Here is a 27,254-nt window from a genome sequence, read left to right as displayed (position 1 = left end):
CCTCATTGATGACTTTAAGCCCCTTAAAAATATTATACTCAAGGAGATGAAAGAACCCCAGAGATTGCAAGCACTAGAAACAGTCTTAGAGAAGACATATCCCAATTTCCATCCCAGTCCTATTTTTAGAGATGAGCCTCTGTTTGCCTTTGGTCATTCAGGGTCTTAAGAACAGAGCTGCAGAGAGAATTCATGTTTCCTGATCTCCAATTTGCTGTTCTTAGCCTTGTGTGTGTCAATCTGTAATACCAAGGGGGAAAAATGACATAGGGATAAAGTCATATATGAAAATATATGAAAATAAGTAGTCTGTCATATATGACAGACTGTCATATATGAAAATAAGTAGTATTTCTTTGGGGAGATATGGAATTTAGAGTTTCCAGTAAGAAGAGCATAAGAGACCTTGTTGCTTCACAAATAAATATGAGACCAAATATTTGTGAATATTCTTTAGCATTACTAAAGAAATCAACCCTAAAATATATTCTTTTTTAATATATATACAATAAAGAGAATTCCCTTTAAAAGCTAAAAACTGACATTAAAAGCATACACAGGGACCTATCTTATTTGTGCTCACATCTCCATAATCTAGTATAATGCAGGGTCCCTGGTAGATGTCAGATCAGAGTTTTCTGGATTAATGAATTAGTTAATTAATGAATCTTTTATTAATGAAAATTAATGAATCTTTCATTACTTTTCTCAGGTTCAACAGATGTGAAATCAGTAGTCAATGGACAGCAAAAAAATGAAGACATAAATATCAACACAAGTAAATTTAGCTCTATTTTCTATTTGTTTATCTACCTGTTAAACATACACATAGACACAAACGCACCCTCTGTAACTTCAACACATTCATAAGCTCCTTCACCACTTTACTACATTTTGCAAGTTTTCACTTGTGTCTCTGAATCTTATAATAGAGGCCCTTTTATTCGATGCTGCAAGAATCATTAATTTGGTGGCTAATCAGAAAGGTTAAAGTAAAAACTTCTTTAAAGGTGCCATAGACATTCCTTACATATCTAATTGTAACTTATGCTCAGTCATCTCTGACTCTTTGTGACCCCATGAACTGTAGCCCCTCAGGCTTCTCTGACCATGGAATTCCCCAGGTAAGAACACTGGAGTGGGTTGCCATTTCCTTCTCCAGGGTATCTTTCCGACCCAGGGATCGAACCCAGGTCTCCTGCACTGCAGCCAGATTCTTTACTGTCTGAGCCACCAGGGAAACCCAAATGCATACACAGGTACCAAGGGAAATCTACCAAGGGAAAAACCCCTCAGTCTTCTCAAATATAATTATATATTGACATTTAAAAAATATGTTTTACTGAGATATAGTTCACATTTGTTGCTGTTCAGTTGCTAAGTCATGCTGATGCCTTGCAACCCCATGGACAGCAGCACATCAGGCTCCTCTGTCCTCTACTATCTCCTGGAGTTTGCTCAACTCATGTCTGCTGGGTCAGTGATGCTATCTAACCGTCTCATCCTCTGCTGTCCTCTTCTCCTTTTGCCTTCAATCTTTCCCAGCATCAAAGTCTTTTCCAAAGAATTGGCTCTTCCCATCAAGTGGCCAAATTATTGGAGCTTCAGGTTCAGCATCAGGCTTTCCAATGAATATTCAGGGTTGATTTCCTGTAGGATTGACTGACTTGATCTCCTAGGTGTCCAAGGGATTCTCAAGAGTCTTCTCTAGCACCACAATTCGAAAGCATCAATTCTTTGGCGCTCAGCCTTCTTTATGGTCCAACTCTCACATACATGACTACTGAAAAAACCATAGCTTTGACTATATAGACCTTTGTAGGCAAAGTGATGTCTCTGCTTTTTAACAGACTCTCTAGGTCTGTTACAGTTTTCCTTCCAAGGACAATTATTCCGTTTAAAGTGTACAAGTTAATGGGTCTTAGTCCTTCCACAGAATTGTGTGACCATCACCACAACCACACACTGCTTTTTAAAGAACATGCTACCTGAACACCAATGATGAAGCTATCAATGAGCTTTGCAAGAAAATTTATTTTTACAGAGACGGAGACTAAGACAATGACCAAAGAAGCCAGTCACTTAACCTGTACACAAAACCTTAATTTGTCACTCTCATTTTTCAAGTTATACATTCTCAAAACTACCCCTTGAATTTCCACAAGAAATTAACAGATTTTGCTGTCTTTAGACTGAAGGTGATCCCCAGAGCCACAGCTCTGGGCTGGATTATACCCAGCAGTTGCAAAAAGAAAAGATATTTTATTATATACATTTTGGGTTGTTACAAATATAAATATTTTTTTCCCTCCTATTCACCCCCATTAACTTTTTTTTTAAACTGAGAAATTCATGGATCTACAACTAATTTATTCCCAAGGGACAGAAACAACTATATATTCATCACATTCTTTCTGCTTGAGTAAAAAATAAAAACTTCATTTTATGTTAAAGTTGAGACAATAAGTAGAGATTGTTGACATCAGTTGAGAAAGAAAAATTGAGGTTACCGCAAAGATACCTCCTGGGAAAACATTAGATCCCTTTGAAGTTTTTATACTAATGGACATGACAAACAGATGTTTGAAACACCAAAACCACAACTGCAGGTAAAACATGAAACTTGTTTGATTTACGGTTTAAGGTGTTGCCATCTTGAATTCTGCCCTACAGTCTCTTACCAGAACATAGCTGTTTAAGGAGGCAGGGAGGGAATCCACCACATACTTTCATGGTCAAAAACAGTCTTTCTTCATTTGTACCATCTTTCTGATTTGCTACTTTTAATAGCTATCTAATAAAATCTGCAGAATAAATTTTTTCCTCCTAACCTCAGTCTTGTGTTGCTAAATAACAACTGGTAAAAACAAAAAGACAGAAACAATGTTTTTCCAAGGTTCACTCACCTTTTAATAGCATCTGGTCAAAACACATGCCAAAAAAACAAATAAAAAATAATAATCTTAGGTGGAAACATCTGCTTGTTCTTTGGTTAGGGTTGCAGACATTTTCTTTTCTGCTGAGAAAAAGCCCCAAGGTGGATGACATTTGCAGGCTCCACAACGCAACTCCTACAGGCTGTAGTGTAAATAAGCTTGGGTTGTGCACAATCCCCAGATGACTAGCTGGAGTGTCATTCTCTCTCCCACTCAAGAAAACATTTCTGTATGTGACTGGGTAACAGTGACATGATTGTAGAGCTAAATTCAACTCTTCTTTCAAAAAAAAAAAAAAAGAAATAAAGCACTTGCAAACTCAGTACTCTAAGTAATTAATTGCCTCTGGCACTTCACATTTGAGAACTGTATAATAGCAGTTGAGAACCTTGGCTCCAGCTCAGATGACCAGTGAACTGTGGTATGTGCACATATATTGGTTAAGGGACCAACTAACCAGAGTGTAAAGTTCTCAGAAGAAGGGAGGGTGGGGGGTACAAAGAAGGGTAATCAGGACGATGGGCGTTGGGAGAAATGCAGAAAAAAGGAAGATCTTTTAAAAAGGTCATAAAAAAAGTATGGGAGGGAAAAAGCTAACAGGAAACAGGAAGGAATGTAGAAAAGCTACAAATGGTCTATTTCTAGGTTTCCCTCACCTTTCCTCTTTCTTATGGTAATTTTTGGGAAAAGAATGGCAGATTGTAAGGTGAGGGTAATGGGGCTGCTAAAACATGAAAACATTCCACCCATCTAGAGAGCTCAATTGTTGAGGTAACTGCAAAATTAATGTAACAAGTTAGAAAGGGACAGTATCAAGTTTCATAAATTCCAAATAGCTCTTCCTAGCATTCAGGAAAACCAAAGCTATGGAAAAAAAGAGTTCTGTATATTTCTGAACAACTAAAATGCTGTGAAGGAAATACATTTTCCACTTCATGGTAGTAACCAAATTTAAACAAGAAAATGCTTAAAGTAGCATATTTTAGTCTCAGTAGTCCCATATTTTAGTCCCACAGGATTGTGCCACATTGTCTTTTTGTAAAAGGGGTATCCTGCAATTAATAACTTCAGTTCAATGCTGGCATGTTACAAAGAAAGTATCTGAAAATAAAGAATCCACACTTTCATAAGCATTCTTTAAAAGATTTCCAACAAAAACAAAACCAATCTTTATCACTAAGTATTTCCATGAATCATCAGTGGCATGCTTGGGGTCTAATGTGAAGATGAAACAGATACCCTGTAGACAAGCTAAGCTTGGCCTCTAATTCACCTTCATGCACCAGAGCTAAATGTTTATGGTCTGTGTCAAGTGATTTGAAAGATAACAATAACCACAACTACTTGCGTAATGCATGTCCTGACTGCTCAAGAGATGTTGACTCAAAAGTACTGGTCACTTTGACATCTCAAACTACTGTAACTGACCAGAGTCCCACTACCATCAAAAATATAAACTAGGAGAGGGACTTCCCTGGCAGTCCAGTGGTTAAGACTCTGCTCCCTAAGCAGGGAGTTCGAGTTTGATCCCTCCTCAGGGAGCTAAAATCCCACCATGCCTGGGGGGGCCAAAAAACCAAAACATAAAAGCAATATTGTAACCAATTCAATAAAAACGTTAAAAATGGTCTACATCAAAAAAATCTTTAGAAAATAAACTAGGAGAGCAAGGAAAAGGTTGGGTGTGGACTAATATTTAGAGAGCATGTAACAAATACACATCTCTTTATAAATGTTAAAAAAGAAATTGAGCAGAAATTAAATATTTGAGTATGAGGCAACTGTCTTTAAGAAAACAGATGAACTTAGTAATCAAAAAATGTGAGTTAAAACTGATAAATAACTAGGTCCTACTGGATAGCACAGGGGACATATATTCAATGTCTTATCACAATAAACTGTGGAAAATTCTTAAAGAGATGGAAATACCAGACCATCTGACCTGTTTCTTGAGAAACCTGTATGCAGGTCAGGAAGCAACAGTTAGAACTGGACATGGAACAACAGACTGGTTCCAAAGAGGAAAAAGAGTACGTCAAGGCTGTATATTGTCACCCTGCTTATTTAACTTACATGCGGAGTACATCATGGGAAACTCTGGGCTGGAGGAAGCACACGCTGGAATCAAGATTGCCAGGAGAACTATCAATAACCTCAGATATGCAGACGACACCACCCTTATGGCAGACAGTGAAGAGGAACTAAAAAGCCTCTTGATGAAAGTGAAAAAGGAGAGTGAAAAAGTTGGCTTAAAGCTCAACATTCAGAAAACTAAGATCATGGCATCTGGTCCCATCACTTCATGCCAAATAGATGGGAAACAGTGGAAACAGTGTCAGACTTTATTTTGGGGGGCTCCAAAATCACTGCAGATGGTAATTGCAGCCATGAAATTAAAAGACGCTTACTCCTTGGAAGGAAAGTTATGACCAACCTAGATAGCATATTAAAAAGCAGAGACATTACTTTGCCAACAAAGTAATGGCTGTGGTTTTTCCGGTAAGTCATGTATGGATGTGAGAGTTGGACTGTGAAGAAAGTTGAGTGCCAAAGAATTGGTGCTTTTCAACTGTGGTGTTGGAGAAGACTCTTGAGAGTCCCTTGGACTGCAAGGAGATCCACCCAGTCCATCCTAAAGGAGATCAGTCCTGGGTGTTCATTGGAAGGACTGAAGCTGAAGCTGAAACTCCAGTACTTTGGCCACCTCATGCGACGAGTTGACTCATTGGAAAAGACCCTGATGCTGGGAGGGATTGGGGGCAGGAGGAGAAGGGGACGACAGAGGATGAGATGGCTGGATGGCATCACCAACTCTATGGACATGAGTTTGAGTAAACTCTGGGAGGTGGTGATGGACAAGGAGGCCTGATGTGCTGCGATTCATGGGGTCACAAAGAGTCAGACACAACTGAGTGACTGAAGTGAACTGAACTGAACTGAAGGAAGTAATGCAGAAGACTAATGAGGACCAAAGTGTAATGCCCTTTTGTTCATAAGCATAGTGAACCTTTATGATTTACTTTACAAGATTCAAATGGCACTTGCTACTAGCTGAATATAATAAAAATAAATAGTATCATACCCACAAGCCTAATTAAAACAAGAAAATTGCTGGAACTGTAGGAAACTCTAAAAGTGTTCCTTCTAATCTTTGTTTTCATATAACAAAGGAGAAAAAGGTACAAGGTTACAGAGAAAGTCAATGAAGAGCCAGGTCTAGAATGTGAATTTTCTGCCTTGATCCTATACTTTTGGCCACAACCTGGAAAAGAGTACACTGATGGAGGTTATGAGATACTACTTGTGAACCAGAAATGGAAAGGAGGGCAGAACAAGATCTTATTTAAGAGCAAATGGTATATGTTCATAAGCGTGCATCTCACTGAGGTGTGGTTTACAGTAAGGAAAAAAGTGACAGCAATGTAAAGGCCCATTTATTAATAGAAGGATGCTTATTAACGGTAGTACATCTATACTGTGGAACACTACACAGAACAAATTCTCAGAGGTACACTTACACAGATGTATACTGATACAGAAAGGGCGCCAAGACAAAGTGAGAAAGTTCAATATAATTTCATGTGGCATTTTTGAGAAAAACTATATAAAATATGTAAATGTACATTAAAAATTCAGAAGGGAAGATGGCAAATCAATAGCCTTGTTTACCATGAGAGAAGGAATCCAGAGTGAGTTTTACTTTATATTTTTGAATCCTTCATGAGAATGTATTCATATATTCGTTGTACAGTTACAAAGAAGTGGAAAAGAACTTTACAGAGAGAAATTGCATACTTATTCATTTAGGTACACGTGACTGAAGTATTTTATTTGAAAATTTCTCTCATTGACATAGACTTTAGGAAGAATGAAAACATCCCAGCTAACTATATACTAGATGAAAATAGCTAACACTATACACAGATCACAAATTATCAAAGAACTTAAAACAAAATACATTTAATACAAAATCTACAGTTAATTTTGTTCAATTCAAGTATTAACTGCACAGTTTAAATGACACCATGTAATCTGATCTTCACTGGAATCACCTGGGTAGCTTATTTAAGAAAGAGATTTCCAGTGTCCTCAGGGATCTGGTTCAGTAGGTCTTGGAATAGAGCCTACACAGAGTTTGAACCACTGCTTAGGACAATCTGCCAGGAAAATGTGACTTCCAGACAAGAAGCAATTAGAGAATAGTACAAGAAAATAATAAAAACTTAAAGGTATAGTACAAAATATTGAGTAGGGGAGATAATATTGGAACAGAGTACTCCACAAAGAATAGCAACTGAACTCGACATAAGTAGAATTTGAACTAGGTCTTCAAGGATAGTTAAGATTTCAGACAGATAAATAGGAGGCACAGTTTCCTTGGAAACAAACAGTACTAAGTCCTGCGCCAGACCCCTTCCCACAGCAGCGTGAGCAATGGCAACTGGACTTAATGAGGGAACAGTACAGAGCTAGTGTAGTGTTCTAGGTGTACAGTGTAGAGCGGAAAAGAAACGACGAAGAGTTTAATCTTCCTTTAATGATTCAGAAAGCCTCTAAGAACCTCATACATACATATGTGAATCAAAATGTGAGTATCTGTTGTCATAAATATATTATTACATAATATATAATAAGATTGGGATTGACATATACACACTACTATATAGAAAATGGATAGCTAATAAGAATCTACTATATAGCACAGGGAATTCTACTTAATGCTCTAATGACCTAAATGGGAACAGAATCTAAAAAAGAGTGGATATTATGGGCTGCCCTGGTGGCTCAGACAGTAAAGAATCCGCCTGCAATGCGGGAGACCTGTGTTCAATCTCGGCTGGGAAGATGCCCTGGAGAAGGGCATGGCAACCCACTCCAGAATTCTTGCCTGGAGAATCCCCACAGACAGGGGAGCCTGGTGGGCTACAGGCCATGGGGTTGCAAAGAGTCGGACACAACTGAGTGACTAAGCACGCATGCACGCACACACACATATATATGTATAACTGGTTCACTTTTCTGTACAGCAGAAACCAACACAACATTGTAAATCAACTATACTTCAATAAAATTAATTAAAAATAAATAAAAATTGAAAAAATAAAATAAATGATTATATAATTGTTATTAATTACATATTTATTATCTATCATGTTATTAATATAAAATATATAGATATGGTTAATATGTAATTATATAATCAATAATATTAAAATGTATACATTTTACATGAAAAAAACTCTGGTGAGCTTTTGGATACATTTATATATTCTATGTATAACACACTTTCATACTCTCAGTTATTTAGAACCCAGTTCTCCTGCACTGCAGGTGGTTTCTTTCCCATCTGAGCCACCAGGGAAGCCCATTAATATTTAATCAATATACATAATGATGAACTTTAAGTACAATTAGAAATGCCTAAAACTTCACTTATCTCTACATAAGGAATTAAAAATTGCTGCAGTACCTACTGAAATGAAGCTAGAGATAATTTGAATTACAGCACAAAGGGGTTGTCCAAAAGGTTAGTCTAGAAGTTGAGGGCATAGTTCTTTAAGTATATTTGAGAAGTTTATATTAAACCTGATTCAACAAATACACTTCATTACTTTCATTAAGGTAAGATACACAAACATTTCACCACTTTCAAAATTTTATGGATCTTGGCTTCTCGGGTAGCTCAGATGGTAAAGAATTCACCTGCAATGCAGGAGACCTTTGTTTGATCCCTGAGTGGGAAGATCCCCTGGAGAAGGGAATGGCTACCCACTCCAGTATTCTGGCATGGAGAATTCCATGGACAGAGGAGCCTGGCACGCTACAGTCCATGGGGTTGCAAAGAGTCAAACACAACTGAGTGACTTTCACATTCACTATCTGTAAAAAAGTAAAAATGTTTGGCATTTTAATTACAAAGTATACAAATAAGAGTTTGTATGTAAATTAAAACCTCAGTGAGGTCTATTTGCATTCCTGAAAATAAGTTATCTATTAATATTTTATTACTAGGACAAGACCTTCATCAATTAGACTGGAGATCAAAAGTATAAACATAACCATAATCCACAAACTTGCCAATTATTTTCTCCAATACTGCTGGTTTTCAATTTTTAGTATAACACATCTGCATTTTGTTCAGTGTAAGAACTAAATATCTTACAATGAGCAAAATGTATTCAAACTCCACGTTAGAAGATTATTAATCTTTCTTAAATTCATTTCCCACATATTCTGGATTATTTTGGCCCCCACAAAATTAATCAAACAAGTTTGAGTTTGGAAGGTTAAAAGTCACACCTGCTATCAAAAACTTTGGGGGGAGGGTGGGGAAGTTTAAAAAAATAATAAAAATCCACTGTATCAAAATGAATTCCAATGGTGTAACCAATACCTTGCAGCTGTTGTGATATCTTCATTTTACTGGCCAGAAGAATAGACTATTCCCTCAACTACTATAGAAATTCTTTAGTTATGCTTTTCAGAACAACATATAGTGAAATTGATTTTTCTTCCTGAACTAAATTCTCTCATATTTATCCTTTAACTTAAAAAGTTACATTTATATAACTCAACAGTCTAGAAGCTTTACTAAAAGAGATCAAAGCAAAACTCTAACACAGTTTTTATAAAAATAATACTGACAGGAAAAGAGTCTTGTTAGCCAAAGTCGAGGTAAAAAAAACACACACACACACAACTCTGCTTAAAAGAATTAGACTGAGAAGAAACGAGAATTTTTGAAGAAATGAGGAAAACCCCAGGATGACAGGACCTTGTGCCCTCAGGCTGTGCTGAGGGCCTCTTTCCACTCCGGTGTTAGGGTGATCAGGCGCTGTATTCAGTTCATAATGGTTCAGATTCTGGATTCTGTCTGCAACCCCAAAACCTATCATACCAAAGACCATGAAAACAAGTTGAGGAACTTATTCTAAGAATAATGTATTGAGAAGACCACAGCGAAAAGTAAGAAGACCTGTTACTAACTTGGGGGATTAATCTTGAGCTTTAACTTCTCTGGCTTCAATTTCCTCATCTTTGAAAGAGAGTTGGATATAAGTTACTTCTAAGGTCCTTTCCTGCTGTGAAATTCTATTGTACTCTCATGTGGAATTTCAGAGAATCCAAGTTATCACCTAAGTATTTCAATACACTAACATGCCAAAAGTTGGGAAGCCAGGTTACCCTCATGAAAATTCCCATGTTGAAATACTTCATGTGAATAATCAATTTAAAAAACAACACCCCTCCTCATAAGGTAGGTAAGAATGAACTTAGGTTTTAAAATGAATGCTGGCTCCTTACGTGAGTAGCTCGAGAGACTGGCCTTCTAAATAACTAGATAAATGGTTTAAGAAAAAAGGGAGTAGGTAGGAGGATGGGGCAGGGTGCTCTGGGTTAATGAACATGAAGACTGATGAGCTGTGATGCCAATAACACATTTTTGCTAGTATGTGTCAAAGGAAGAAGAAAACACTGTAGGGAATCATGCCAGGTTATCAAAGATGCTGGTGGTTAAGAAGTGGTGAGGAATCACCTAGTTCACCAGCCTAATACATTTTACCAGAAGAACAAACATGACAAAGTGCTCAAGTTAAAAGGGCTATTCTGAGGAGACATATCTTCTGCTTTAATGTTAGTTTTGTTTTCTGATTATAAAACACACACACACTTTTTCAAAAAATTCTGAAAAATGCAGAAAATTATGAAGGGACAAAAATCAGCCATATTCTTACTACACCAATCTAACCTCTGTAATTCTTTTTTATCTATTTCCTTCCAGTATTTTTTTCCTTTGTGCCTAAATATACACCTTAACTATGCACACAGTTAGGATCATACTAGATGCATGAAGTGTTACCACTTTTGATTATGAGTCTTTCCCATATATCAATAATTAAAACCTTCTAAAAACAGGAAAAACATGATTTTAGTAGATGTATAATGTTTCATTCCCCAAATTCATATAACATATGCATATAGCTGTAATCACATTAACATATTATTTTATGTCTGTTTTGCTTATATTAATACGTACCTTTCCTACTTATTTATAAAAGAGTATAAAAGCTCCAAAACATCAAAATTTTCCTAGTTTGTGATATGTTTTTTAACAAGATTTTTGATGTTTGTTCTAAAAATTTCAATGGCTGTATTTTCCTTTGTAATTTGGGTGACTACTTGTACAATTATAGAATTATTCTTAATTCAGATGTCAGTTTTTTCCAATTCCACTTACTGATAATCTAGGCCAGGCCTATTATTTTGTGATGCTTCAATTTTCATTTTCTACATGGTCTCACTTCAAGGGGAAAAGTAGAGTCCAAAAATTCATTTTTATAAAATATATGGCATTTGATATTGTGAGAATAATAAGCTGACCATGGTACACCTGTTCAGCTAGGAGACTGAAATTTCCATGGTCTGGCTGAACCATCCAAATCCATCCTAGTACATGGTTTGGTGCCATCTAGTAACAGTTGTTCTCTTGGGTTTAATTATCAGTGGGGACAAATGTGGATTTGGAGCTTGACTGGTCCAGGACTGTCATAGTGGTAATAGAAATCTCCCAGTTAGTTGGTGCTCATTTTGTTAGCTAGATGTGGGGAAACTGGGCTGAGAGAGAAACACAAATATAGAGATCTTTCACTTCCTGAAAGAGGGTTTGCCTATGATCAGATGATAAGAATTTTTGAGTCTGGCCCTGTTTGAGAATAGGGGTTAGGTGGAAGTCAGGAGCTCACTGAGTTTCTAAGGAGTTTTACTTTATTAAAGTTTTACACATACTAGGGTCCATTTGGTCCAATTATTTCCATAGAATCACAATGTTTTAGTTACTCTGGTTTCAAGATACCCAAGTCCCAGGATGGAATATATTTAGGAAATCCTAATTTCCTTTGAAGAGCTAATAGATTCATAGTATTATTCTTGCATTGGTAATTTGAAAACAATTTCAGTTAGTGAAAGATCAAAAAAGATTTTTAAATGGGTCCCCAACCAAACACAGGAAACTCAACCCTACGATGACATACACATGCTAAATGATAGTCTAGAACAAAGATTCTAAAGGAAATTTCAGCTCATTTGGAACAACTTCATAACAAGACAATTGCATGAACCTCAAGGGCAGTATTACAGCAAGTTTCCCCTATGCTTTCCTTGGGCACAGGTTATTTCTTACAAAGTAAACTCACATTCAATTTTAAGTCAACTGAGCACAGTAAGTTTTCCCAGAACCTGACTTATGTCATAGGTTGAAGTATTTTGGAGGAAAAGGCTTACGTATGTAGAATCCAAGGGCTCTCTCTTGTCATAAATGTTAAAAACACCCTTTCTTTTCCTTCTTCCTGGCCCCAAATCTGTCTCTTCCACATGGAAAACAAATCTTTTTATAATCTTGGCTTACCTCTATCATGAAATGTTTGGCAGAAGTCTGGGAAAGATGCTTTGTTACCTTCCCTAAGGAAGACTGTCCAAGGACAGCCCTTGATTTTCTCAGCATTATTAAATCATTCATTTTGTTATCTTTTCTCCACCCTAGAAATTCCAGTCCGCTAAGCACTTTTGAGCAGTAAAAAATAAAAATGCAATTTATACTTTCAAATACCAAAATAGGAAGATGGAAGACTGACAGAAGATACAAATGGGGAAGCAAATAAGGCAAGGTGTGTGCAAGAATGTGATCATGTCAAAAAAGACTCCATTTTTCAGATTCTGAAATAAAAATGCAGCTCATAGATTCAAAATAGATAACCAACAAGGACCTAGTGTATAGCACAGGGAACACTGCTCAATACTCTGTAATAACCTACACAGGAAAAGAATTTTAGAAAGAACAGATACATGTATAACTGAATCACTTTGCTGTATACCTGAAACTAACATAACATGGTTAATACTCCAATATAAAATAAAATTTTAAAAATAAAATAAGTATGTAAAAGTTCAAAAGTGCAGCTTAACTTTACTATCTTCAAATCAAGAGGAAAGAACATACATATTTAAACAGCAAGGTGGCAGCTCAGAGTGGAGCTTGGTTTATTACAAAACTGCTGGGAGGAGGTGAGCATGGTAGCTGTTATTAAGCCTTCCTCCTAACGTCCAACCTCTCTCCCACTGCATAATCAGGAATATAAAATTTAAGAGAATGTTATCTCTGCTTCCAAGTGTATATATGGACTGGCCAAGAATGTGAAAGGATATTTTAGAATTAAAGGGGAGAGATTCTTAAATCCCTTATGTCATTCTTTTAAACCCTTCCTATTTTACCAACTCTATTTTCAATAAGAGACACAAAGTTTAAGTGTTCAGTATGATGGATTTTACATCCATGGAACCACCACTCAGATCAAGACATAGAACATTTCCCAGAAACCCAAAAGGCTCGCATGTGCCCCTTCCAATCAATAATCACAATCAGAAGTAGCCAACATGCAGGCTTGTATCACCACAGATAAGTTTGCCTAAAGTATCACCCTTTTCAAGACAGCCAAAGACAAAAGTTTAAGTAGAACCTTAGATAGCTAAGATTCAGCTTGGCTCAAGTTTGGGGAAACATATAAAAAGGAAGTTCCAATAACATTTTAAATGGGTAACTCCTGGATGAGTCATAAGTCAATTTCTTTTGAAGTTTTAGAAATATCTGTCCCAATGACTTATAAGGTACAGACCTTAGATTACCTATAAATGGCCTTTGATGAGCAACAGAACTTCACTGATCTACAGCAAACTAGTCCTATACTAGTATCTGACGTTATGTTACTTTCGAGTAGATTATTTTTTCAAAACCCCTATTGCTCTGCTTCCTTACATTTTAGCTTCTTCCAAAGTTCAAGATCTTTCCTGAGTCAACAATATCTAGTTACAGTAAATGGCTATGCTTACTTAGGGTGCAAGTGCTTCAACTGAAGGATTATAAAGTACTCATCCTCCGACACTTTGGCAGGATATTTAAATAAAGATGTCCTACACGCTACTGTGAATTATGGGAATATCCATTACAGTGAGAACTCAGACAGGAAATGGGGATCTGAAATTTTTAAGTTGATAGTGGATGAAAAAACAGTGAGCAAGATATGGAAATGACAGTCATGTGAAAGAGTGGAAAAGGAGTCTCCATCAATAGTGAGAGAGGTCAGGATGGTCATAGTACATTGGATAAGAAGGGAAAGCATACAGTGATAGAGTGCAAAAAAGAGGACAGTTGAAGGAGGGATGGTAAATGGGAATTACATGCTATTGAAGGAAGGAGGATAAGAAATGAATTTGTCAAAAGAGGTCACTGACCCCAGGACTGCCAGGAAAGGAGTGATGGCAAAAATTAGACTGCAAGGCATTAAAAAGGAAAGAGGTAATACAAAGTAAAAGCATTAAATATACTAATATTTAAAAAAAAATAATAGTCAACATTTATAGAACTTCACTATGTGCCAAACACTGTCCTAAACACTTGACATATATTGAAGTGAAAGTGGCTCAGCTGTGTCCGACCCTTTGTGGCCCCATGGACTGTAGCCTGCCAGGCTCTCCTGTCCATGGAATTCTCCAGGCCAGAACACCAGAGTGGGTAGCTGTTCCCTTCTCCAGAGGATCTTCCCAACCCAGGGATTGAATCCAGGTCTCCTGCATTGCATGCGGATTCTTCACTGTCTGAGCCACCAGGGAAGCCCTGACATATATTGAAACATTTTTTAATTCTAAAAACAATCCTAGGCAGCAGATTTTAGAGATGAGGAAGTGGAGCACAGAAAGGTTAAATAAGTTGCCCAAACTCACACAGTAAGCGTTAGAGGCAGGATTCAGACCCAGGCAACTGACTTCAAGGCTCCCCCGTTTAATCTCAAAGGTGCACTCCACAGAAGCTTCCACTGTTTTCATAATGTAGTGGTCGGTGACGCTGCCCGTGGATCAGGGGCGGAGAGAGTCAACTATGGTTCGAGTAAATGACAGACAGAGGAGCATATGGAAAATGCTGCTGGAGAAAGTATATTTAGGAGTTAGCAGTGAAGACCGAGTTATTCCAGACTACATGAAGTCATAATTAGGAAGGGCTACAGTTTCCATCTTGTCTTAGCGAACATTGTTTGGCAGTCTGGGAGCCAGAGCAAAGGCATCCAAAATCCTGAAGATGATAGCATGGAGTGTGACATTTAGACTAGAAAATATGATTTAGGCACAAAGAAAATGTTATACCTAAAATGTGGAAAATCTATTTCTTACTACTAGCCTGTCCAAGTACCTGCTGTGTGTCCCCCTGTAAGTGTATGCTCAATTGCTCAGTCGTGTCTGACTCTTTGCAATCCCATGGACTGTAGCCCACCAGGCTCCTCTGTCCACAGAATTTTCCAGGCAAGAATACTGGAGTGGGTTGCCATTTCTTCCTCCAGGGAATATTCCTAACCCAGGGATCAAACACACATCTCCTGTATCCCCCTCATTGGCAGGCAGATTCCTTTACCACTGCGCCATCTGGGTGTCCCCCTATAAGGGGACCTGTAACAAACAGATGGGAGAAATCAAGTGGGATTCTTCCTTGGGGTCTGCATAAGGTACTGCTGTGAATACGTCCTTTCTGTGATCTAAAAAGGACTTGGAAAGCCCGGGGCAAGTCATCTGTGCTTCTCATGACTGGGATCTATGATCTGTGCCATCTTAGCTCTGTGGTTTCAAGGATGAATCTGCACAGTGCTTACTATATAGCTCAGTTCAGTTCAGTCGCTCAGTCATGTCTGACTCTTTGTGACCCCATGGACTACAGCACGCCAAGCTTCCCTGTCCATCACCAGCTCCCAAAGCTTGCTCAAACTCATGTCCATTGAGTCAGTGATGCCATCCAACTGTATAGCTAGCACTCAGTAAATGTTTCTTGAAGTACTGCTAAAAAAAATCAGTAAAAACAAAAACAAAATTCTCTCTTACATTTGAGCAGCACATAGATGTGACTAAGAAGACAGGCTTCACAATCAGACACACCAGACTCAATTCCAGGCTCTACTGCTTATCACTAACTATTTAACTGATCTTTTAAACACTATTTAATTTTTTCTAACCATAGTTTCTTCATCTATAAAATGGAAATAACAATAATAGCTCTGAATTCCTTGCGTCGTTTTCAGGATTAAATCAGAGAGTACGTGTAAAATATAGCACCATGTCTGATGTATAGTAAGGGTTCAGTAAAATCATTAATACTGCTACTGTAAATTTAATTGAGACTTTATGCTATTAATGTCCATTTTTCTTCACCAAATACAGGTACAACACATGACCAGGTTAGTTCCAATTCAAAATTAAAAAAAAATTATTTACATTCAGAGACTATTATTCATTATTTTGGAATGTTTTAGAATATTTGTAATAATAATAAAACTTACTATTAAAAATTCTTTGAACGATTATTTTGTAAAATTACACAAAAGAGACACTCACGTGATAGCAGAATAAGAAATTAAGTGTAAGTGCCCGGGCCTGGTGCACTGGGAACACTCAGAGGGATTGGGTAGAGAGGGAGGTGGGAGGGGGATCGGGATGGGGAATACATGTAAATCCATGGCTGATTCATGTCAATGTATGATAAAACCCACTACAATACTGTAAAGTAATTAGCCTCCAACTAATAAAAATAAATGAAAAAAAAAAAGAAATTAAGTGTAATCTAAATCGCAATACTGATAGAGAACTAAATATTCTTTAGTTGCTTACATGACCAGTCAGATATAGTCAAGTACTCCAGTAATATAGAAACAACTTACAGGTGATTATATTTCCATGCAAAACCTACATCTGTAGGTGAGAAAAGGAGATATACCTCTTCAAAATGTTCTTCGTCTCTCCCATTTTGAAACTGTGATGAAACACATATAATGTTCAGTTTAGGTGTACTCTATAATTTGAATTACAGACTTTATTCAGTGATGAATTGTTTTTCTTTTAAATCACGGTTTTTAAACAGAACATCTGAGATTAGTTTATTTTAAATAATGAAAAAAAAATTAATTTCTAAACTGTGCAATACTAAAATCAGACTTACACCCATGTTGAATTTCTCTCTCAAGATATATCTAGACCCCTGACTATGACCATTCCTACCTTCAATAATGTCTACACTTTGAATATAAAAATGTATGTCCTTTTGATAACTGACACGAAAATGCCAGCCAAAGGCAGAAAACTGCTGAAATGTCCATGGATCATAGGCAATCCTACAGCTGAATTTCCTTTGTCATCTTTCACCTCCTTCTATTGCTTAAGCCATTGGTGGCTACTGATTAGCTAAGAAAAACTCACCTTCAATTTAGCTGTTAAATAATTTTCAATTTTCTCCCTAGAGACATTAGGAATACCTCAGAGATGTGATTAAAAGATTGCTGTGAACAATGATAAAAACGTGCATTTCCACATATAAATCCACATGCCAACTTTACTAAACTTGCTGGCAAAGACAATTATCTGATATTTAAGGAAGTTGGTCCAATGGGATCACTGACAGGCGAAACTGCCCACTCACTGGATCTACTAGACGTCACTTCAATTAGTGATTGAGACTGGTAGCCCACACAGGCATTTCTGTGTGATGTTCCATAAGAAAAATATGCTTTGTACATAACGTACAATATTCCCTGTCTGTCCCACTCAGACTCAAAACCCTATAAAGCTGGAATGAATCAGACTTTCATGTAACAGCTTGAGTTCCAATTTAAGTTAAAAAGAAATTTTTCTCTTATTAGTAGAGCCTGGCCCTAATAAGCAAGAAAGAAATTATGTTATTTTTTCCCCAGTTATTGCAATAAATAAGAAAAGAATTGTGTTATACGGATCTGGGTGAGAACAGGGAGGGGGGTAATTTCCTCTTATATAATTAAATAATTATTTCTTCTTAAAAAGGTGGAGTTTTAGGCCTGGCAGATCAGTCGTCAAAGGGCAGCTATTCTGTCGTTCACTGAAAGAAGAGGGAAGCATGGGAAATTCATTTTCAGACACATTTTGCCCTTGCCATTTTCAAATACATTTTGCCCCTGTAGTACTGGAGGCCAGAATTTCACATGGTTCTGGTCCTATGCAATGCACACCCCAAAATAGAAATCTAAGAATGATTTTAAAAGAAACAGTTTAAAACAATGAGCATTCTGAAAAAGACAACCGGTTAATTAAAAATATTTTTTAACGGTTGAAAAGTATCTTTGCTTAAAAGAAACATTCTTCCTCAGCCCATGAAGTTAAATTTGCATAGTTTAGCTGGAGTTATAAACTGAACAGCCCCATGTGTTACATTTTAAAGTTATACTAAATTATAAAGCACTTGCCCTTAAACTCAAGCCTTTCCATGCCAGACTTGCTGTAAGCCCCGAAACAAAACATGCTAAATGAGAGTATAGTATATACTTTTCTTAATAAGATGTGAATAATAATCACTAATAGCAGATCCAAGAAAAGCTCATAAGAAAGCCAGAAAAATCTTATTAAATTTAACTAACTTAAGAGGTTGGAATGCTGGAATGAAGTTTAAAATCCTCAAGCCAAAATACTCACCAGATACTAATGCTGCTCACTCAGAATTCTGAGCTTTGGGAGATGGAGGTCACAGGTAAGGAGGTTAAAAAAAAATTAATACAATTTGGAGCTCAAGGTAGGGTTTAATTCTGCATTAGAGGGAGACCTTTTAACAATCAAATAATGCATTTAAATAAATCTCTCCTGGGGACTGCTTTACAATGAAGTAGTTTCCGTTTCTAGTAGACAATAAGAGCAGCCAATGACAGATAGCTAAAAACAAAGACCCAGAATATTTAGTGTTGACCAGGACCAAAAAAATTATCTGAGTCTAGTTCTCTCAACTACATATTAATATAAATGGAAATGGAGATACAATCATTGACCAGATTTCTGTTTACACTTCTAAAGTGCAGGGGGGAAGATATGATACAGTAATCTCATTCACTGAGATCTGTCACCTTCTTCCTGACCAGGGCTAGAAGATTCCTCCTCCCTGAGCTACCCTTCCTTCCCCCACAAAACACACTCCATCCCTTTAAAGGGACTTTCAGTGTCAAGCCAAGGAGTTTGGGGAAACTATGGAAGATTTCTGAGCAGAGCGGTGACATAATGAAAGCAGTGTTTCAGGGAGAGGGAGGTGGGCAGATCCAAGTGACCACAGGCACAGAAAGAGGGTCTGGAGGAATGAATGTGTTAACTGTCCATCCTTGCTTCTCAGTAGACACACAAAATAGTGTTTAGAAACAGTAAATTGCTCACATTCCGGTAGCAAGCATCATGCTTGAATCTCAAGCTATTTGATAACCATCAGAGAGCCCTGTACTGTTTAAATGGGGAAAATAAATTGATTTAACTAAACCAACAACTTAGCAAATTCACAGAGACTAAGGCATCAAATCTGGCCCTGTACCCTCTCATTTTATTCTAAGTCATAAAATACATATGGACCAAAAAAAGCCCGAACTATTATTTAGGATTTTATGTTTCATCCATCAGTTCTATAATCTGCTGATTGCTTATAAAGTCACTTTTACAAGATTTGCAAATATCCTGAAGGTGGCTAGAGCTGAGCAAACAGAAAGGTTATTCTGGGCTGATGCTGACTCTCCCTGGGTACAGAGTCTCCTGGCACCACCCTGTCTTTCTCAAAAGGGCTCTAGAATCATTTATGAAAGAGGCTTAGGAGCTGTGTGTGGGAGTGAACTGGGTCTCTACCTTTCCTTTCTCTTTTTAAAAATTAATTTATTTTTTTATTGAAGGGATAATTGCTTTACAGAATTCTGTTGTTTTCTGTCGAACCTCAACATGAATCAGCCACAAGTGTACATATATCCCTTCCTTTTTCAACTTCCCTCCTATCTCTCTCCCCATCCCACCCCTCTAGATTGATACAGAGCCCCTGTTTGAGTTTCCTTAGCCACATAGCAAATTCCCATTGGCTATCTATTTAGGGTCTTTCCTCATAGCTCAGTCAGTAAAGAATATGCCTGCAATGCAAGAGACCCGGGTTCGATTCCTGGGACGGGAAGATCCTCTGGAGAAGGAAATGGCTACCCACTCCAGTATTCTTGCCTGGAGAATCCCATGGACAGAGAAGCCTGGCAGGCTACAATCCACGGGATTGCAAGAGTTGGACACGACTTAGTGACTAAACCATCTATTTCACATATGGTAATGTAAATTTCCATGTTACTCTTTCCATATGTTTCACCCTCTCCTCCCCTCTCCCCATGTCCACAAGTCTGTTCTCTGTTTCTCCATTCCTGCCCTGTAAGTAAATTCTTCAGTTCCAATTTTCTAGATTCTGTATATATGCATTAGAATACAATATTTATCTTTCTCTTTCTGACTTACTTCACTCAGTATAATAGGTTCTAGGTTCATCCACCTCATTAGAACTGACTCAAAGGCACTCCTTTCTATGGCTGAGTAATATTCCATCATGTATATGTACCACAACTTCTTTATCCATTTATCAGTCAATGGACATCTAGGTTGCTTCCATGTTCTAGCTATTGTAAATAGTGCTGCAATGAACAGTGGGATACATGTGTCTTTTTCAATTTTGGTTTCCTCAGGGTATATGCCTAGGAGTGGGATTGCTGGGTCATATGGTGGTTTTATTCCTAGTTTTTAAGGAATCTCCATACCATCTTCCATAGTGGCTGTATCAATTTACATTCCCACCAACAGTGCAAAAGCATTCCCTTTTCTCCACACCCTCTCCAGCATTTATTGTTTGTAGACTTTTTGATGATGGCCATTTTGACTGGTGTGAGGTGATAGCTCACTGTAGTTTTTGATTTGCATTTCTCTAATGATGAGAAAGGTTGAGCATCTTTTCATGTGTTTGCTAGCCATCTGTATGTCTTCTTTGGAGAAATGTCTGTTTAGGGCTTTTTCCCACTTTTTGATTGGGTTGTTTGTTTTTCTGGTATTTAGTTGTATGAGCTGCTTATATATTCTGGAAATTAATCCTTTGTTAGTTGTTTCATTTGCTACTATTTTAGCCCATTCTGAGGATTGTCTTTTCACCTCGCATATAGTTTCCTTTGCTGTGCAAAAAGCTTTTAAGTTTAATCAGGTCCCACTTGTTTACTTTTGTTTTCATTTCTGTTACTCTAGGAGGTGGGTCATAGAGGATCTGCTTTGATTTATGTCATTGAGTGTTCTGCCTATGTTTTCCTCTAAGAGTTTTATGGTTTCTGGTCTTACATTTTGGTCTTTAATCCATTTTGAGCTTATCTTTGTGTATTGTGTTAGGAAGTGTTCTAATTTCATTCTTTTACATGTAGCTGTCCAGTTTTCCCAAAACCATTTATTGAAGAGGCTGTCTTTGCCCCATTGTATCTTCTTGCCTTTTTTTTTTAAATAAAAAGTAGGGTACCCATAAGTGCATGGGTTTGTTTCTGGGCTTTCTGTCTTGTTCCATTTGTCTGTATTTCTGTTTTTGTGCCAGTGCCATACTGTCTTGATGACTGTAGCTTTGTAGTGTAATCTGAAGTCAGGCAGGTTGATTCCTCCAGCTCCATTCTTCTTTCTCAAGACTGCTTTGGCTATTTGGGGTCTTTTGTGTTTCCATATGAATTGTGAAATTTTTTGTTCTAGTTCTGTGAAAAATGCCATTGGTAATTTGATAGGGATTGCATTAAATCTGCAGATTGCATTTGGAAGTATAGTCATTTTTACAATATTGATTCTTCCTACCCAGGAACATGGAATATCTCTCCATCTGTTTATGTCATCTTTGATTTCTTTCATTAGTGTTTTAAATAGAGGTAGATGAAGAAGATCTATATACATTAAAGATTAACTGCAAGGGGAAAAGAACAGTAGGAAAAGCAAACAAAGGAATAAATGCAGAAAAAATAATAACAGGTTTAAAACATTAAAAATTAAAATTAAAAAAAGAGAAAAGAAAAAAAAAAAGGACAACTCCACAGAACTGCAAAAGCCCAATGTAGAGGCAGAGGTTTATAATAGCAATAAAAAATGTGGTTGAAAAAAAAAAGAAAGAAAAAAACAAGATTCAAAAGCTTAATTAGATTTCATAGTGCCAATAACATCGACAAGTAAAACAGAGGGCGGGGGCGGGGGCGGGGGGAGGAAAAACAAAAAGAAAAAAAAATCCAAAAGAATCTACAGAACAAGTTAAAACATAAGAATAATAAATGTTTTTCTTGAGTCACTGCTGTCAGAGTCCTTTCCCTCACTGGGAGTTACAGGCCACCTCTCCTCACTAAGATGCCCTCCAACACTGTGCTGATCTCTGGACCTGCTGTGGGGGCAGCTCAGTTTCTAATCTGGTCCTACTCCTGTGTGTTCTTGCCTCCAATGTCCACAGCCCTCAGAACTAGTGTGTTTTCTTTTGTGGGAGCTCTCAATGGCCTTTTATATATTCCATAGAGTCTGCCTAGCTGATTGTGTGGATTTAATCTGCAGCTTGTACAGCTGGTGGGAAGGTTTTGGGTCTTCTCTCTAAGCCACACTGTCCCTGAGTTTCAATTGTGGTTTTATTTCCACCTCTGCATGTGAGTCGTCCACTGGGGTTTGCTCCTGAGTCTGCCTTGGAGGACTTGGGTTTGCCCCTGTGAGGGCCAGGTGTGGAGGTGGTGCAGCTGCTTGGGTCACAGGGGTTCTGGCAGCACCAGGACTCAGGGGAGTTGGCGGCTAGGGCAGCAGGAAATATAGTGCTCTAGAAGGGTAAGGCAACCAGTATTGGCCAATACACTCCAGTATGCTTGCCTGCAGAACCCCCTTCCCTGACAGAGAAGCCAGGCAGGCCACAGTCTATAGGGTTGCAAAGAGTTGGACACGACCGAAGTGATCCTGCATGCATAGAGGCAAGATTTTTTTTTGCCTGTGGCAGCTCTGCCCCAGTGAGAGTTGAGCATGAAGGTGGTGCAGCTGCTTGGCTTTCAGGGATCCTGGCGGCGCCAAGTGTGTAGGGACATGGACTGCCTCCACCCCAGGAGTTATGACCCTATTAGAGTCTTTTTTTGAGCCTCCTGTAGCTGGCAAACAGAAGTCCTCTTTGGCTAGTCTTTCTCCGTAGCTCTGACCATTCAGGCACTTAGGGGTCCTTAGGGGTCCTTCTCCATTGTTTGGCAAGTCAGGCACATAGAAGGGTCCCCCTGGCTGGGGTCCTACTCTGTAGATCTGCAGTGCATCACTCACTTAAAGGGGCACCCTGGGTGGGGTCCTGCTCTGTAGTTTGGTGAGTCAGGCCTTCGATGGGCCAGCCTCTCTATTGTTCAGCTTCAGATGCTGGTATATGGGGAAAGAGAGGCTATGGTGATGGCTCCACCACCTACACGTGACTCAGCAGTATCACCTTGCTTCCATGGCTACCTGGCTTTTCTCCACAGGCATTTCCCACCACAATCTCCTCCCTCACATCCCCTCCATCCCTCTCTGCAGTCAGCAGCAGCCCTCACCCTTGGATTGCTCCACAGTCCCTAAACTCCAGCTCCCAGTTGCTGCGCCTTCCAGGGGACCTGCATCCCTGCCCTGGGTATGTTTGGCTGCGGCAAGGACTGTCTGATTCTCATTCCATTTAGGCTGCCACAGATCAGCTGTTTCACTCGCATCCTTAAATGTTTCTCCTGTGACTCAGACAATTCCCTGATGTGGGGATAGGACCCATGCTTCAGTTCCCCCACCTGCTGAGGGCAAGTCAAGTCCTACTAGCACTCCTGTTTCCCCCCCCTAGTTCCTTCGTCCTACCGAGCTTTACGTGGTTCTATATGTTCTTTTCCACTAGTCAGGTACTCCTGTCCGCTCTCAGCTGGTGTTCTGCATGCACTTCTGGGTCTGAAGGTGTATTCCTGATGTATCCGTGGAGAGAGATGTACTCCATATCTACCTACTTCTCCGCCATCTTGTTCTACCTTTCTTTCTTACTTCTTCATGAATGAGGCTATAGTCTTTTTTTAAAGTTAGAAACCAATGCATTGAGGGGGGATTTAAAGGACAGGAGGTGATATCCCCCTAAAGAAACTTAAAAATTAATAAAATAGGGTCTTTAAGGGAACGAAACATTTTAAACCTTTTGCTGCTGTGTGGGAAATACCTTACTCCAGGAGACCAATGTGTCTGGTTTTTCATTATCAAAGTAAAACATCATAAAATCAAGCTCCACATAAGAAGGACTTGCCTGGTGTTCAATTATTTATTCATTTCACTCAACAATTTCCAAGTCTTCACTAAATGCTAGGCATCTTGGTAGATGGTACCCAAAAGCAGTACTAAACAAATAGTTCAAGAAGCGAGCCTAAGGAAATAGGGCATCAAAGATATCGGTACTACAGACATCACTGCACATAAAGTACTCAGATACTTCCCAAGTCCTTTATGTTGACTCCACAACATTCAGAATCCACTGTTTCAGGAGAGCAGTCTTTAACAAACTATAGCCTATTGTTATCCAAAGGTCAAATGAAATAAACCCAATGGTCACAATGTGCCGCCCGCTCTGGGCTCTTCCCCAGACAGAGGACGCTGCTTGCCAGGCTGCCCTCACACTTGCTCCCACTCTCATCTCCTCCCAGCCTCCTTTCCCATATTTTGGGCAACTGGTCTCCTGTCTTATTTCTGAAAGACTTTGCATCTCCCAAGGCTGCTTCTCTAAGCTATCTTATGACTCCACCTTCCTCTTTGGGACTCACATAACCCTCTAAACTCTGATTCTGTTTTTCAAAGACTGTGGTTTTTTGTTGCTGCTGTTGTTGTTTAGTTGTTCAGTTGTGTCTGACTCTTTGTGACCCTATGGACTGTAGCCCACCAGGCATGGGATTTTCCAGGCAAAAATACTGGAGTGGGTTGCCATTTCCTCCTCCAGGGGATCTTCCTGACCCAGGGATTGAACCCCACTCTCTGCGTCTCCTGCATAGCAGGCGGTTTCTTTACTGCTGAACCACTGGGGAAGCCAGTGGTTACTTTTGCCCCAATCGCTCTCCTATTAGATAATAAATGGCTTGATGGCAGTGACCAATCTGGCTTTGTGAGGTTTTTAAAAAATTTAAGCTTTGTCAATTTTTCACAATTAAAAAGAAGATGCCCTGAGAATTGGGGGCGGGGGGGAGACAGTAATAAGTCATTCAATAAATATTTGACTTCCAAATATGTCCTAGACTAGGCTGTATTTCAAACTCTAAAAGACTAAGCAGCTGACTCTGGTTTGTGTTTTTTAAGACACAATTTTGTAGAATCAATTTTGCTGAAAAGACCACAACATAGTATAGCAATGAAAACTTTCCTATAAATGTTAAGTTCTTTCCTTTTTAAGATGTTTTCTACGTCTTTCTTTTTAATATTTACTTATTTATTTTTGGTTGTGGTCGGTCTTTCTTGTCACACGCAGGCTTTCTCTAGTTTCAGTGAATGGGGGCTACTCTTCATTGTGGTGTGTGAGTGTCTCACTGCAGCGGTTTCTCTTGTGGTGGAGCTTGGGCCCTAGGCATGAGAGCTTCAGCAGCTGCAGTGCATGGGCTCAGCAGTGGAGGATCGTGGGTTCTACAGCACTGGCTCAGAGCTGTGACACATGGATTTAATTGCTCTGTGGCAGCAGTGTCTTCCCAGGCCAGGGATCAAACCAGGGTGCCCTGCATTGCAGGATGGACTCCCACCCACTGGACCACCAGGGGAGCCCTAGAAAGTCTCTTAAATTACACCTAACAATCCACTTAAGTTTGGAAAGAAGATTCAGTAGTACAGTTGGTTCTTTCCTGCAATTAACAGATATAACTGATTCATAACAATATCTTTTATGTTTTCAGTTCAGTTCAGTTCATTTCAGTCGCTCAGATGTGTCTGACTCTTTGCGACCCCATGAACCGCAGCACGTCAGGCCTCCCTGTCCATCACCAACTCCCGGAGTCTGCCCAAACCCATGTCCACCGAGTCGGTGATGCCATCCAACCATCTCATCCTCTGTCGTCCCCTTCTCCTCCTGCCCCCAATCTTTCCCAGCATCAGGGTCTTTTCAAATGAGTCAGCTCTTGGCATCAGGTGGCCAAAGCTTTGGAGTTTCACCTACAACATCAGTCCTTCCAATGAACCCAAGACTGATCTCCTTTAGGATGGACTGGCTGGATCTCCTTGCAGTCCAAGGGACTCTCAAGAGTCTTCTCCAACACCATGTTCAAAAGCATCAATTTTTCGGCGCACAGCTTTCTTTACAGTCCAACACTCACGTCCATAAAATGACCACTGGAAAAACCATAGCCTTGACTAGATGGACCTTTTTTGGCAAAGTAATGTCTCTGCTTTTTAATATGCTCTCTAGGTTGGTCATAACTTTTCTTTCAAAGAGTAAGTGTCTTTTAATTTCATGGCTGCAATCACCATCTGCAGTGATTTTGGAGCCCCCAAAAATAAAGTCAGCCACTGTTTCCCCATCTATTTGCCATGAAGTGATGGGTCTGGATGCCATGATCTTTGTTTTCTCAATGTTGAGCTTTAAGCCAACTTTTTCACTCTCCTCTTTCACTTTCATCAAGAGGCTCTTTAGTGCTTCTTCACTTTCTGCCATAAGGCTGGTATCGTCTGCATATCTGAGGTTATTGATACTTCTCCTGGCAATCTTGATTCTAGCTTGTGCTTCCTCCAGCCCAGCATTTCTCATGATGTACTCTGCATATAAGTTAAACAAGCAGGGTGACAATATACCGCCTTGACATACTCCTTTTCCTATTTGGAACCAGTCTGTTGTTCCATGTCCAGTTCTAACTGTTGCTTCCTGACCTGCATACAGGTTTCTCAAGAGGCAGGTCAGGTGGTCTGGTATTCCCATCTCTTTCAGAATTTTCCACAGTTTATTCTGATCCACACAGTCGAAGGCTTTGGCATAGTCAATAAAGCAGAAATAGATGTTTTTCTGGAACTCTCTTGCTTTCCTGATGATCCAGCAGATGTTGGCAATTTGATCTCTGGTTCCTCTGCCTTTTCTAAAACCAGCTTGAACATCTGGAAGTTCACAGTTCACATATTGCTGAACCCTAGCCTGGAGAATTTTAAGCATTACCTTACTAGCGTGTGAGATGAGTGCAATTGTGCGGTAGTTTGAGCATTCTTTGGGATTTGTCTTTCTTTGGGATTGGAATGAAAACTGACTTTTTCCAGTCCCGTGGCCACTGCTGAGTTTTCCAAATTTGCTTGCATATTGAGTGCAACACTTTCACAGCATCATCTTTCAGGATTTCAAATAGCTCAATTGGAATCCTTCACCTCCACTAGCTTTGTTTGTAGTGATGTTTTCTAAGGCCCATTTGACTTCACATTCCAGGATATCTGGCTGTAGGTGAGTGGTCACAGCATCATGATTAT

General features: G+C 38.9%; 1 protein-coding gene across 4 annotated transcripts in view; it reads right to left on the bottom strand.

Annotated features, from left to right (window-relative positions):
• The window catches only part of DISP1 (dispatched RND transporter family member 1), a 226,377-nt gene that overhangs the window by 23,835 nt on the left and 175,288 nt on the right, over positions 1-27,254 (bottom strand). The window lies entirely within an intron of this gene.

Source organism: Cervus elaphus, chromosome 14 (assembly GCF_910594005.1).
Source record: "Cervus elaphus chromosome 14, mCerEla1.1, whole genome shotgun sequence".
In the NCBI taxonomy this organism is placed as follows: Eukaryota; Metazoa; Chordata; class Mammalia; order Artiodactyla; family Cervidae; genus Cervus; species Cervus elaphus.
The sequence above is the reverse complement of the archived record's forward strand: the minus strand, read 5'-3'. Positions and strand labels throughout refer to the sequence as shown.